The sequence below is a fragment of the Chinchilla lanigera genome, unplaced genomic scaffold, assembly GCF_000276665.1.
Source record: "Chinchilla lanigera isolate Chin_1 unplaced genomic scaffold, ChiLan1.0 scaffold00176, whole genome shotgun sequence".
Classification (NCBI taxonomy): domain Eukaryota; kingdom Metazoa; phylum Chordata; class Mammalia; order Rodentia; family Chinchillidae; genus Chinchilla; species Chinchilla lanigera.
This window is the reverse complement of record NW_004955577.1, coordinates 1210791-1223735: the sequence shown is the minus strand read 5'-3', so window position 1 is coordinate 1223735 and position 12945 is coordinate 1210791. Positions and strand designations below refer to the sequence as shown.

Here is a 12945-nt window from a genome sequence, read left to right as displayed (position 1 = left end):
GGCGGCGGTGGCGGCCGGAACGCGGCCTCGACAGGCGAAGCCCGACCCAGACTGTGAAGCGCCGCGGGGGCCCGGGCCGACGGCGCCGACGCAGGCCCCGCCCAGGCGCGCTAATTGGCCTTCCCGTCTCCAGGGCCCGTCCCCTGCCTATCAGACGCCGGCCAGGGCCTGCCTGTCAAGCGCAAGCCTCACCGCCCAGGAACTCCGGGTCCGGCCCCGCCCACTGTCTGTCAAGCCCGCCGGCCACTCAGAAAATGCAAACCCAGTCAGGCTCCGCCCCTCCTCTGCTAGAGCCGCTTCCCTCCGGCTGCTCGTCCAGACGCAAGCTCCACCCACCCCCTAGGACACCTCCCCGCCCCGCCCGCCTCCGCCTGTCAAGCGCAATCCCGGCCCCTTGCGCCTCCAGCCCCCACCCCGCGGCCCCGGCAGGTGCCCGGCTTGGACGAGTCTCGGCGCGTCATCTGGGAAAACCCTGAGATCCCGAGGGGGCTCGACCGGGCGGATCCCGCGGCAGGGTTAGAAGTGCGCTCCTGAGACCCGGGTTCAGGTCTGACTTGGCAGCATTGTAGTCGGGGTGACCTTGGGCAAGTCGGTGACACCCTGAGCCTCCGTTTCCGCCTGTGCGAGAGCGGCGATAACAGCACTGCCCCGCCCCGCCCCGCGGAGCTGATGAGATCGGGAGCCGGGCGTCGGCGGGAGGTGGGTAAATGCTTGCTGATTGACTGCTGTACAGGGCTTAGCACCTTAGCCGGTGTGCACGCGTTTATGTCCTCATCAGCGAGCATCCGCGAGCACCTGCACGTGCCGGGCAGCGCGCCGGGGTGGGAACGCGGGGGTGAACCTGGCGGTGTCCAAGGATAAGTCAGTGCAAGCAGTTTTCTTGAGTGTATCATTAGCGCCCTATGGAACCTGAGGCAGAAACTGGGGAAACAGCCGCTGAGGATATAAGGAGTCATTTGAACTCGTTCACACCTTGTGGCAAGCCCTCCTGGGTTCCCCAGGCCTCGTGTCTCTCCTGCCTGCTTGCTTATCTGTATAATGCCCGCTAGGCGATCCTCCCCCTGTTCCCGCCTAGACCCTGGGGCATTTCAGCAGCCATTAAGTGTTCCCGCGCTGCAGTCAGGCGACGGCACGGAAAGCCAGGCTGGGCAAGGGCAGGAAAGGCAGGGCAAAGGTCAAGGGGCCAGCCCCTGGCATCCGGGCGGGCATGAGTGTGTGCTTTGTCAGGGACCTCACGTGAGGCAAGCAGATTTCACCACCTGCTAGGAATGCTGGCAGCAGGACTGACCTCTGCTTGCCCGCGTGTAAAATGGGGACCCCGCAGGGCCCCCACCCACACAGTAGTGGGGAGGACCAGACGAGATAAGCGGGAAAGACCTTATAATTACCCCGGCTGTCTTCTGAGCCTCTTGCTCTCTCTCTCAGGCAGTGGAGTAGAAATCATGGGTTTTGGACTCCCAGGCACGGGTGTGAATGCCGACTCTCCGCTCACTGGCTGAATGACCTTGGAGACGTTGCTGAGCAGCTCTGAGCTTACCTGTGCCTTGGGGCAGTGAGGTCTCTGAAAACACTTCATGCGTTCAAGCTTACAAGCACTTGACCTAGGGCTGGCACTCGCTGTGTGGCCAGGAAATGAGCCGCTAAACCCACCACGGACCACCCCAAGAAGAAGCCCCCTCCACTGTGTGCCGCCCCAAGTGTCCAGAGCACCAGGGGTCCTGCACTTACCCACCTTTAACATGGGCACCCAGCAGCAGCCGCCTCCTCACCGAACTACCGGTCGGGCAGGTTTTCTGGGTTCAGGCCCTGCCAAGGGCTCTGACTTCTGCTCCTCCCACCCTCCCCCTTACTCACCACCTCGAAGGGTCTCAGTGCTGCCCCCGAACACACCAAGGCTGCCCTGCCTCCAGGCCTTGCCTTTGCTGCTGCTTCTGCCTGGCCCGTCTTTCCCACCCTCCACCCCGTGTTTCCTGCCACTGGTTCCCTTTCACCCTGCAGATCTGCTCCTGAATGAACTCCCCAAGGGGCCTTCCCGGTCATGGACCCCAGCGAGTCTCTGCACAGCCCTCCTGCCACCAATGCCTGGCTTCCTGACTCTTTCCAGTGCAGCTCTCCCTCCACACTGTCCGTCCCTCCTGAGCATCTTATTCCCTGCTGCATTCCTGAGGCATAGCCCAGAGCCACGCATACAGTAGGTGCCCAGTAACTATTCGAGGAATGAGCAGAGGAAGGAGGAAAGCATGCCACAGACAGGGATGAAGCCACTCTTCCCATTCCAGCCTCCAGGCCCCAGGATGACTCAGACATGGTCCTCACATACAAGGAGTTTGTGGCTTAGTCAGGGAGCCTGACAAACAGCCCAAGAATCACAAAACTCTATATGGGGTGTTATAAATAGATGCATGAGCAGGAGTCCCAGGAAGGGGCCCCACTCCACCTGGGTGGGGCTAAGGAAGCATCTCAGATGAGGTGACCTTGACATAGGGCCTTTAAGGCCCAGTAGGAGCTTGCCAGGCAGAGACAAGAGAGAGCAACCCTGGAAAAACTGCAGAGCCTGGCCGGGCGTAAAGGCCACACGGAGGCCCGGCCGTGCTGCAGTGCAGAGTGCTGGGGCGGGGGGCACAGCTGGGGGTGCCATCAACATTCAACTTCTGCCTCCAAGGGGCACACTCAGGCCGGGGACGCCACAGACTCTCAGAAAATGGAAAAGCCGGTGCACATGGGTTCCACTAGGCTGCCTGTTGCTGACTCCTAAGAGAAAAGTTACAAATGCATCTCTCGGCAAATGCTGGGAATTGGAGGCTCAGGAGGGGAAGAGAGTGGCCCCAGTAGGTATGGGTATGACTGGGCTGGAGCGAGAGGATGGTCAAACCCAGGACAGGGGTAGCTCATTCATTCATTCATTGAACAGATCCTCATCGGCACTTGCTGTGCACCCAGCAGTGGGGCCACAGCACTGGACAAGGCAGAGGCAGCTCCTTGTACGCAGGGAAGTACGTCCTGGGAGACCAAGCAGACATGCAGAATGCCTAAGTGAGATGACGACGTCGGGCATGACAAATGCTGTGGAGGCACCAAGGAATGTGTCTGAGGGTGAGGGCTGTCATTTTAAAGAGGGAGGTCAGGAAAAGCCTCCTGGAAGATGACACATGAGCAGAAACCTGAGGAGGTGAGGAAGAGGAAGAGCCCTCCAGGTGGAGGGCCAGCATGTGCAAAGGCCCCGAGGTGGATGGCTCTTGGGAGAAGCAAGGTGACCAATGTGGCTGAGTGGTGGGAGGTGAGGGGCCCTGTTCTATACACTGCACACATGTTCACTCAGCCATCCCAGCAGTCTCACACCCACATGGTGGCACACCCCAGGTACATACCCACATGCTTACGAGCAAAACGGGGTGCACAAGCAGGTGCACAAAAGCAGAGTGGCCACACAGTGTGGCCACGTCCACAAACAACCCCACGCACAGCCAGGCACACCTGGTGTGTTAGCCACAGTTGGCTGGCCCACAGCGCCCTCTAGTGCGCAGGCCCGGCACAGCGGTGCTCTGGGTGCTCTGCACAGGATCTATCACCTTCTGTGCTGGACCGTCCAGCCTCCCGGTCTCTATGCCCCTTGCCCCCAGCCCTTCCACCCTGCAGCCAAACAGAGAGGCTCCCAAGACAGGGCTGTCGTGTTCCAACACTCTAGCCCTCCCGGTGTCTCCAGACGCCCCAGCCCAGCTGCTCCCAGCCCGAGCCTTCACCTTGAAGCTTTCTTTGCAAAGGCTGTTTGTTCTCGTGGCCAAGAATGCCCTCCCTGTCTTCTCCGCTTGACTCATTCCCACCCCACTGCCCACCCTGCCAGCGCCCTGCGCATGCCCTCATCACAGATCATCTCTGCTTTGTCAGTGGCCAGAACCTGTAGGATTTGTGCTGCTCCAAAGCAAGGGCAGGGGCTGGCTCCCCGAGCCCAGCACTGGCTGTGCTACAGGTGGAGCCTGGGGAAGGGTGAGTGTCCCTAGATAAGTTTGGAGGCAAGTGGTAGCTGGTACTCGAGGTCTGGCTCTGAAGCTGCAATAGACGGGAGAAGCCATAAGGGCTCACTTGCTTATCTTATCTTACTTATTTTGCAGTACTAGCTATTGAACCCAGGGCCTCACACAGACTGGGCAAGTGCTCTATCACTAAGCTACCCTCCCAGCCTTATTTAAATTAATTTGCAATGAGGTCTCACTGAGTCTCCCAGGCCTTGAACTTGCAACCCTCCTGCCTTAGCCTTCCAAGTAGCTGGGATTACACCACATACCTGCTATTTTTTAAATGGCCACCAATCTTGAATATCAAAGGATGAATTCATACAAGTGACATGGCTCTACCTGCAAAGCAGCCAGTAGCACATTCACAGCCCCTGCTGTATGCCAATCCCTCGAAGCGCATCCTCTGTGGGCTCACTGCAGTGTCCACACACAGTAGATGCTCAGCAGACATTTGTGGACTGGAGGGAAGCTCCCAGTACCTCATCAAGGAGCACGCTGTGATCGTGTCCATTTAGCAGAAAGGAAAACAGGGTCAGAGGGATGTTGGAATGTGCACAAGGCTGCTATTGTTCAAACACCAAGCTGTCAAGTGGAAAGTTTTCCCTACCCTTTCCTGTGCCTGCTTCCATTAAAATGGTCCCAACACTGGTTCTGAGCAAGACAAGCCGCCTTTGAGCCTTCTCTACTACTTTCTGGAAAGACACCAGCCCCCTGCCTCTGATGGAACCTTGTGTCTGGCCTACCTGTTCCCTGCAGGGTCACACAGGGTTTCTGTGTGACCCTGAGCCAATCACACTTCTCTCTCTGCCAACCCTCAGACACCATCCTGTTTCCGTCATTGCTTCTGTCTCCCTTCAGCCATCCTCACAATAGGGTTACATCCGTCCCACAGCAGGGGCCTCACCCTCCCACTGATAGTGTCTTTCATTTCTAGGAAGCTCTGACCATAACCAGCTTCTCCCTAAGGAAGGCTGAAGTCTGCCTCACGAGAGCCAAAGCTCAGGTCCATGCATTCCACATGTGCTCCCTAAACATCTGTTTTTGCCTGACACAGTGTGAATCAGTTGACAGACAAGGTCCTGGCCTTTGTGGAGCAAACCTCCTTTGGGGAGTGGGTGGGGAGTGGGGCAAACATATCAGTAGACACAAATAGAGAAAATAATTTCCAAAGAGCGGTAAGGGCTATAAACAAAGGAAAAGCAGACTGATGTGGCAGAGACTCCGTGCGTGGGTGGTCAGGGAGGCCTTCCCCGAGCTCAGACCTGGGTGACAAGAAAGAGGAGGGCGGGGCCATCTTAACATAGTCTGCGGCACCTAGCAGTGGCTCAGAGAGAAGGTGGGAGGGGCTTCTAATTAATCACAGACTAAACAAAGGTACTTTCCCCCTTGCTGTCCCAAACTCCCACTAAAAAATGGCATTGAAATTAAAAAAAAACTCCAAGCCCCCAAGGACAAGGTGAATATGAAAGTCCAACAGAGACGTACAAGTCTAGAAAAATTTTCAGAGCTAGAAAGTGAAGAGTAAGGTGCTAAACTGCCGAGCAGAATGGAAGGTGTCTGCAGGTGGGGGAGCTGATTAAGGCCAGACGACAACACGAGAGCCCCAAAGAAACACCTCAGGAAGCCCCCAGAAACCCACCCCAGGAAGCCAGGAGGCTCCTGTGCAGGCGGAGGGACAGGTGGAGCAGGAAACGAGCTAAGGAGTTTTGGTTGTTCCTTTTTGCTGTGCTGGGTATCAAACACAGTTCCTTGCACAGCTAAGCAAGTGTTCTACCACTAAGCTACACCCCGTCCCCTAACTAAAGGCCTTCACAAGGTGCAGTTATGCCCTCTGGCTTCCCAGGGCCAAAAGCCATGACTGCCCAGTCTGACACAAGAAGAAAACAAGGCAGTTACGAACTGGAAAAGCAAACACGAAACAGAACACGTAGCTGGGATGTGCTGCACAGCTCACGAAGGGAAAACATTTACATAACCATGGTACTATAAACACCAAACACGGAGCATCCCAGCCCTGCAGTGAACCCGGACTGGGACTTGTGGAAGGCAAAATATAAGAATCGGTTTTTGTGGGGAGAGGGGTACCGGGAATCAAACTCAGGACTTTGTGCTTCCCAGGCAAGCGCTTCTGCCACTGAGCTATATCCCGAGCAAAATATAAGAATCTGTATGTAAGAGGACTAAGTTCTTGTCCTCCATGTTACGAAGCCATTGGATACTCTCCAAAATTAAGAGGGGAAAGAGGGGAGCAGTATGCAATGGAGAATTAAAGAACTGAAAGGGATGGAGGAGGTCTACCCAGAATGTCCACCGTGGAGGGGTAGGAGCTAGCTCACCAGCCCAGCAGCCTGGCACATAGCTGATGCTCCGTTCTGCTTTTCCACAAGTGGGAGCAGGCCTGGGGACAGGTGGCTGCTGGTTCACCTTGTGTTGTTGCCGTAAGTCTTGCAGGGCTGACCGTGTGTTGTTTTAATTAAAATTAAAAGTCCAGCGTGTCCAGGGCACAGGACAAGCACCAGCGGCGAAGAGAAGAAGGATACGAGGTTAGGAGGTTAACGGCCCAGGTGGTAGATGGCCAAACATATTTTTATAGCATCTGAAGTCGTTCTGAGACTCTCTGCCTGCCAACTGCACACTCAGGAAAGAGCCACAAGCCGCTTGGCAAAGCCACATGGGTGAAAACGCCACCAAGTCTGTGGCCGCTGGTCACTGAGTCACAGCACCTCAGTGAAGTGGGCACTGATCTGGCCGCACCCCAGGCAGGTGTCCTGTGCGTCGGCCACAAGGCTGGGAGAATATAAGAGAGCACCCACACACAGACGCCCTAGACCCAGGGTCTGCACCAGGCGGGAAAAGGGAGGACACAAGTGTACTAGCAAGGGTTCTTGGGCAGTCCTCCCGTCTTGGCTAGGAGCATAGCCTTGGGCCTGTGCTCCCGAGGGGCAGCCTTGCTAGCCAGGCCTCTGGGGATCACAAGGACCCAGGGAAACATCAGGCTAGGCAGCCAGCCAGATCTGTTCTGGCTATGCAGCATAGCCCAGGCGTGTGTGTGTGTGTGTGTGTGTGTGTGTGTGTGGGTGTGGGTGTGGGTGTGGGTGTGTTACTAGAGATTGAACCCAGATCCTTACGCATTCTAGGCAAGTGCTTTACCACTGAGCTACAGCCCCAGCCTCTTAAATTTTCATTTTGAGACAGAGTCTCACTAAGCTGCCCACGCTGGCCTTGAACTTGCCACAACCCCACCCCACCGAGTAGCTGGGGTCACTGGAAGTGCACCGCTGCTCCGGGCTGGCAGATGTCTTTAAACAAGAAATACTATCAGATGCTGAGTTTTCCTTCTGAGCATCTTCCTCCTTGCCCACTCAGAGAAGAGACCTTGTATCCTCAGGAACTGTGAAACCTCTGATCCCCCACTGTGTCCCGGGGCGCACCAGCTCCAGGCCCAGCCCTTGCCTGTGCCCTCTGCACTGCTCAGCGGGTGCAGGCTCCCCCTACTCCATCTTCCCAGCACAGAACCGGGCTGGGCATTCAAGTAGCTGACCTTGGGAGTGCTGGGAACACTCTTGGGTGGAGTGAAGAATCTTTCCCCGGTGGAAGAGGGCTGCTGGGAGCTCCGGAGCTGCTGAGGAGGGGAACTCATTTCCTCGCCCTGGCGCCCAGCACTCAGATGGACCGGACATCTGTTGGGCGTGCCGCCAGCATGTCCCGGGCCTAGTTAGGGCAGTGGCCTCCTGGTTAGGGCAGTGGCCTCTTTGCCCTCCTCAGGGCAAGTTCACACTGTCCGGAGTCTGCAGGTTACATTTTGTACTTGGGGATCAGAGAGCCAAGAACGGTCTGTGGCCTGGAGGAGACACAATCTCCGAGGCCATCCCTACCCAACAGGCAGAGCCATGCTCTGGACCGGGGGGCTAAGCGCTGGGGAAGGCCCTGGGATGCTGGGGGTGGCGCACAGAGGCAGGGAAGCAGCACCCTTGGGGCACGGGGAGCCCCAAGCTGGCACGTGCCCCATATCCCAAACAGTGCTCTTCAGATGTGGCAAGACCGCTCCCTTTTGCCAGCTCGTCTCGTTTCTGTTTGAGGGAAGGCTGGTGAAGGCTGCAGCTGGCCCCGCTGGCACGGTGGAAATACAGGGAACGCTCCAACAGGTCAGCCATGATGATTTCTGGTCACTGGAAGGGCAAGGAAGATATACCTCTCCATTATGCTTTTTTGTCAGCATTTCAGCCTGCAGTGTATGCTGTTTCCAGGGATACGAGCCCGGTGTGGCGGTGCATACCTGTAATCCCAGCATTTGGGAGGCTGAGGCAGGTAGATCACTGCAAGTCTGAGGCCAGCCTGAACTACATAGTGAGACCCTGTCTCAGGAAAAGAAAAAAAATTAAACATATAAGATTCTAATATGTTAATACAACAGAGTAATATTACTGATGTTAATATCATATTTAAACATAAACAGATAAAGTTGAGCATTTCAATTCTCTTTGTCCTGCTGTTTACATGCAGGATTTCAGGATTCCACAAACTAAGATCCTCACAGGGACATCAGACCCAAAGAGACTTAACACCATTGAGTCACCCATGCCCCCGGCTCAGATGGTGCCAGGGCTAGGCGTGCGTAGCGGGTGAGGGCAGACGGCAGAGCCAATGCTCCACACCTGTACTCTTCCCCCACTGCTTTGCAAGGGCAGCGTGGACTGTGGTCTAGGGTTTGACCTAACTCCTGTCCCCATGTGTCATCTGCTCAGATCTTCCCAGCTACATCAGGGAAACATGTTCACCTGTTTTGAATGGATTCTCCCAGGGTTTTCCACACAGAAATACGAGTACACGCAAGTGGATATTCTTTCCCACATTTTAACCCAAAATTTAGCACACCGCCCACAGCTAGGCCCATCACCTGGCGCTGGGTCCTGTGTGCCCATCTCCACCCCCCCGCCCCAGGGCCTGCGCTTCCTCCTGCAGCTGTGCAGTGCTCCACAGGTGCGAGCGCCTGAGCACCAACAGCTGCCCAGACGCCAGACGCCAGCCGCCCTCGCCGGCAGCTCCCCGTCCACGGCTGCTCGAGAGTATCTGACTCCAATGCAGGGACTGTGGGCCGGAGCACCTCCCCTGGCCTCGTGCGTCGCCAGCACTTCCTCAGGGGTGGCCAGTGCCCCGAGTGGCCTAAGAGACGCGGGTGGCACTCTGTGGCCTCTTCCTGTGCAGTGCAAGCCATTCTCCAGTGTCACTCTGCTTGACTGTGGGTCGAGGCAGCCCACCCGGATTTAGGGAAGAAGCCATAGGCTCTGCCCCTCGGTGGGGGAACATCAAAGCACCGCGCCTCTTCTGAAACGTGTCACAGGCAGTGACCACTCACAGGGCCTCCTGCCGCACTTCCCAGTTTGCCAGCCTGTCTCCTAGTGAGAAGGTCCTGGCAGGGCCCCTCCTCCGCCGAGAAGAGGAGTGAGTCTGTCTTCTCAGGTGGGAATGGCCTGTGCCAGTGGGACCTGCGAAGGAATCAGCAGCTGTGCTGGCTGGCAGGAAGGGGTGGAGGCTGAGGGAGGAGGCACGGCCACAGTGAGGCTTGCAGCCTCCTCCAGGGAGCCTGCTAATCACAAGATAAAACCAGGCAGAGCGGTAGGTGTGGGGCAGAAGATAGTGAGCTTGACCGGCATCTGCAGGGCTTGATGACCGCCAGCGCCACCTCCCTGGAGCCCTCTCCTGGCACTTGGGGCGGTTTCCCAGTACCCCCTCAGGTCCTGCAAACCCTGTGCCACCTCTTCACAAAGGCCCAGGCCAGGCGCATCTGTACGTTCCAGCCTCATCCAGAGCAAGGAAGGGGTACCCCCAGGCTGGGGACAAGGGCAGGATCCTCTCGGCCAATCCCCCTCTAGGACAGATCTGGCTCCTCCATTACTGAGTAGGGCCTCAGTCACTTATGGAATTCAACTGTTCTGAGGCTGTTTCCTCATCCCTAAGATGGGTTTTTTTCATTAAACAAAAAAACTTTAGAACCGGGCATGGTGGCACACACCTGCAGTCCCAGCACTCAGGAGGCTGAGGCAGGAGAATCGTTGTGAGTTCGAGGCCAGCCTGGGCTACAAACTGAGCTCAAGACCATCCTGAACTGCATAGCGAAACCCTGTCTCAAAAAGACCAAAAAAAAAAAAAAAACTTTAATGTGCTCAATAGTCACTGTTGGCAATTTAAGCCATTTAAGATGGGGTTTTAACCATCCTTTCTTTTAAGAGTCAGGGTGGGGTTACAACCTGGCCCAGTGTCATGGTTTGTGTCTAGATGTCCCCCCAAAGCCTCATGCAGTCATGGGACGGGCTTCTAGAGTTCTGATTGTCTCATGGTCCAGTGCAGGGACTATGGGTGTGAGTGCTACACCCACCCTACGGTGGGTAGCCTGCATACAATATAAGAGAGAAAGAGGTTTCATCGTCCCTCCTGCTGCTCCCTTTTTTTTTGCTCTTGCTACTTTTGCTATTTTCCTCTGCCATGAACCGTTGCCCTCTGCCATGTGCCACCCTGCCTTGGAGCCAGCTGAGTATGGACTGAAACCTCCACAAACTGTGAGCTAAATAAACCTTTCCTTCCTTAATTCTGGGCCTCGGGTATTTTTGCTCAGCGATGACAGAAAAGTAACCAAGACATTCAGCAAGGCATGGCTTCTAAACCAGCCCACTCCTGAGGCCAGGGCAGGAGGCCTCACTGGATCTGGGGTTTCACCATCTCCAGAGTTCTGAGCAGGATCCCCTGAAGGGCAAGCCTCCACCTGGCCCTTCCCGTGGGGCATCCAGTCTGACCCAGAGGGCTGGGGCCCCAGCTGGTAGGAGATGCGTCCAAGCATGTAGAGGACAGCCGGATTTGGAGGGGAGGCAACAGGCCCTACCTCGAAGTCGCTTAGATTACTCATCACTTCAGGTAGGACACCTCAGGCAGTGACATCAGAGAAGGCCTCCAGGAGGTGGAGGAGGAGGAAGAAATTTCTATTTAAAATTCAAGGCAGACTGCGGTGGTGCATGCCTGTAATCCCACCACTTGGGAGGCTGAGTTAGGCCAGCCTACACTACATAATGAGTTCAAGGCCAGCCTGAACTGCATGGTGACACCCTATTTGAAAAAGACAAAAAAGTCACACTTGGTGGCACTGGCCTGTAATCCCAGCACTTGGGAGACCGAGGCAGGAGGATCACTGCAAGTTTGAAGCCAGCCTGGGCTACATAGTGAGTTCAAGGCCAGCCTGGACTACACGGTGAGACTCTGTCTCAAAAAAAAAAGACAAATAAATAAAATTCAAACTCAAATTTATTCAAATAAATGAATAAATAAAATTCAGTAAATAAATAAAATTCAACTCCTGGCAAAGGATGGCAGGGCACAGGGCGAAAAGTGTCCCCGGCACCCTGGCATCTTCCCAGGACCATCCAGCACCCGCAGCTGCTTCTGAGTCCTCGCAGAGACGTAGATACCTTTCTTCCTTCACCGCCTGCACGGTTCTGTTTATGCAATGTTCCCTCTGCACCCTCCATTTTCAACACAAGGGAGCACCCTCGTCTTTGTATGGCTTCCTATACTCCACTGCTGACTCCCCGCGGGCAGCAGGGACCGCGGCCACGGCGGTACTTTGCACTTCTAGCGCCTGTCCTTGTGCAAACGTCACTCCCCACACGGACACATGTCTGAGGAAGACAGTTCTGGGAGAGGGCTGGATAAGACAAGGGCCCACGTGTCTTAACAAAAGCAGAGCTTGCCAAGTCACCGCCAGACTCCGGGCTCCACAGGGTCTGAGACCACCTATCCTCAGGGGAGGTGTGAATGAACGAGGGTGACGCTGGCAAGAGGGTCGAAAGCGGCGCGCTGCGTGACATCATGGGAGCCGAATGTGCTCGAAGAGGAAATGAAAGAGGGACATCATAGGTGCAGGGGGGACTCTGACAACCAAAGATGTATTCACACCATGCCTGGGACCCTGAACTGAGGGCCACACAGGTTGGACAGGTCCCAGGAAGGACAGAGGCCACCTGCTTGGCCGGACCCAGCAGGCAGGCTCTCAGGCTAGGCAGACATCCCTGGGTTCCTGTCCTGCTCTGCTGCTAACTTGCCCAGTGCATCACGTGGGCTTTCTGCCTCGGTTTCCTCATCTGTAAAGTGGGATGATAACACAAGGACTTCTCCCTGTGGATGAATTCCTGTAGCTCTTGGTGCTCCATCTACCAGGCACTCATCACTCAGGCAGCCTTCAGTCGTCTCTCTGGCTGGGCAGTTCATGGGGACTGGAGGCATATGTGCTGAGTGGCAGTGACACTCTCACTTCAAGCAACCTGTGACCATATCTTGCTGCCACCTCTCTGGGCTGTGGGACTTTGAGCAGCCATGTCTCTTTGAGCCTGAACTGTGTCATTTGGCAGCTAGAAATCAGAGCCCAGGCCTGGCTGCCATGCGATGGCTCGGTGCAGGGACCTGCTGCGTACACCCAGTGTGCCAGGACCGTGGATGGGTGCCAGGAGATAGGGATCTGCTGGCTCTGTCCCTCAGGCAGGGCAAGGAGGGAGAGGTCCATCCCTGAGCCCTCCCTCCCTCCTCCACAGCAGCCGAGGCCGGCTGGCCGGTTCAGATAAGCGAGCATCATAAACAAGAAACAACTCAGAGACCAGGCCAGGGAGGCGGCAGCTCCCTCAGGGAGGCCTGGCAGGAGGAAACGTGGCTGATGGCACTGGGGCACTGAGGAAGCTTGTGGGCAAGTGCGACTGGCAGTTCTAAACCGGAGGCACATGGCTTTAGCCACAGCCACACAACGGGGCAATAAGATAATAACAATACTGATCAGCACAATCAGCAGAAAGGAACAGACACCTCCCCAGAGGATGGCAAATAAGCACACGGAAAGATCCTCAACACCCTTAGTCATCAGGGGAATGCGAGAAAGGGCCACAAGGAGAGTCTA

The 12945-nt window shown here is 56.0% G+C and overlaps 1 long non-coding RNA gene across 1 annotated transcript; it reads left to right on the top strand.

Moving 5' to 3' along the window:
- Positions 1–379: 379 nt before the first annotated feature.
- Positions 380–4674, top strand: LOC106147539. Its single transcript, XR_001232464.1, has 3 exons — positions 380–699; positions 1426–1557; positions 1999–4674. It is a non-coding gene; the product is annotated as an uncharacterized LOC106147539 (long non-coding RNA).
- The last annotated feature ends 8271 nt before the right edge of the window (positions 4675–12945 follow it).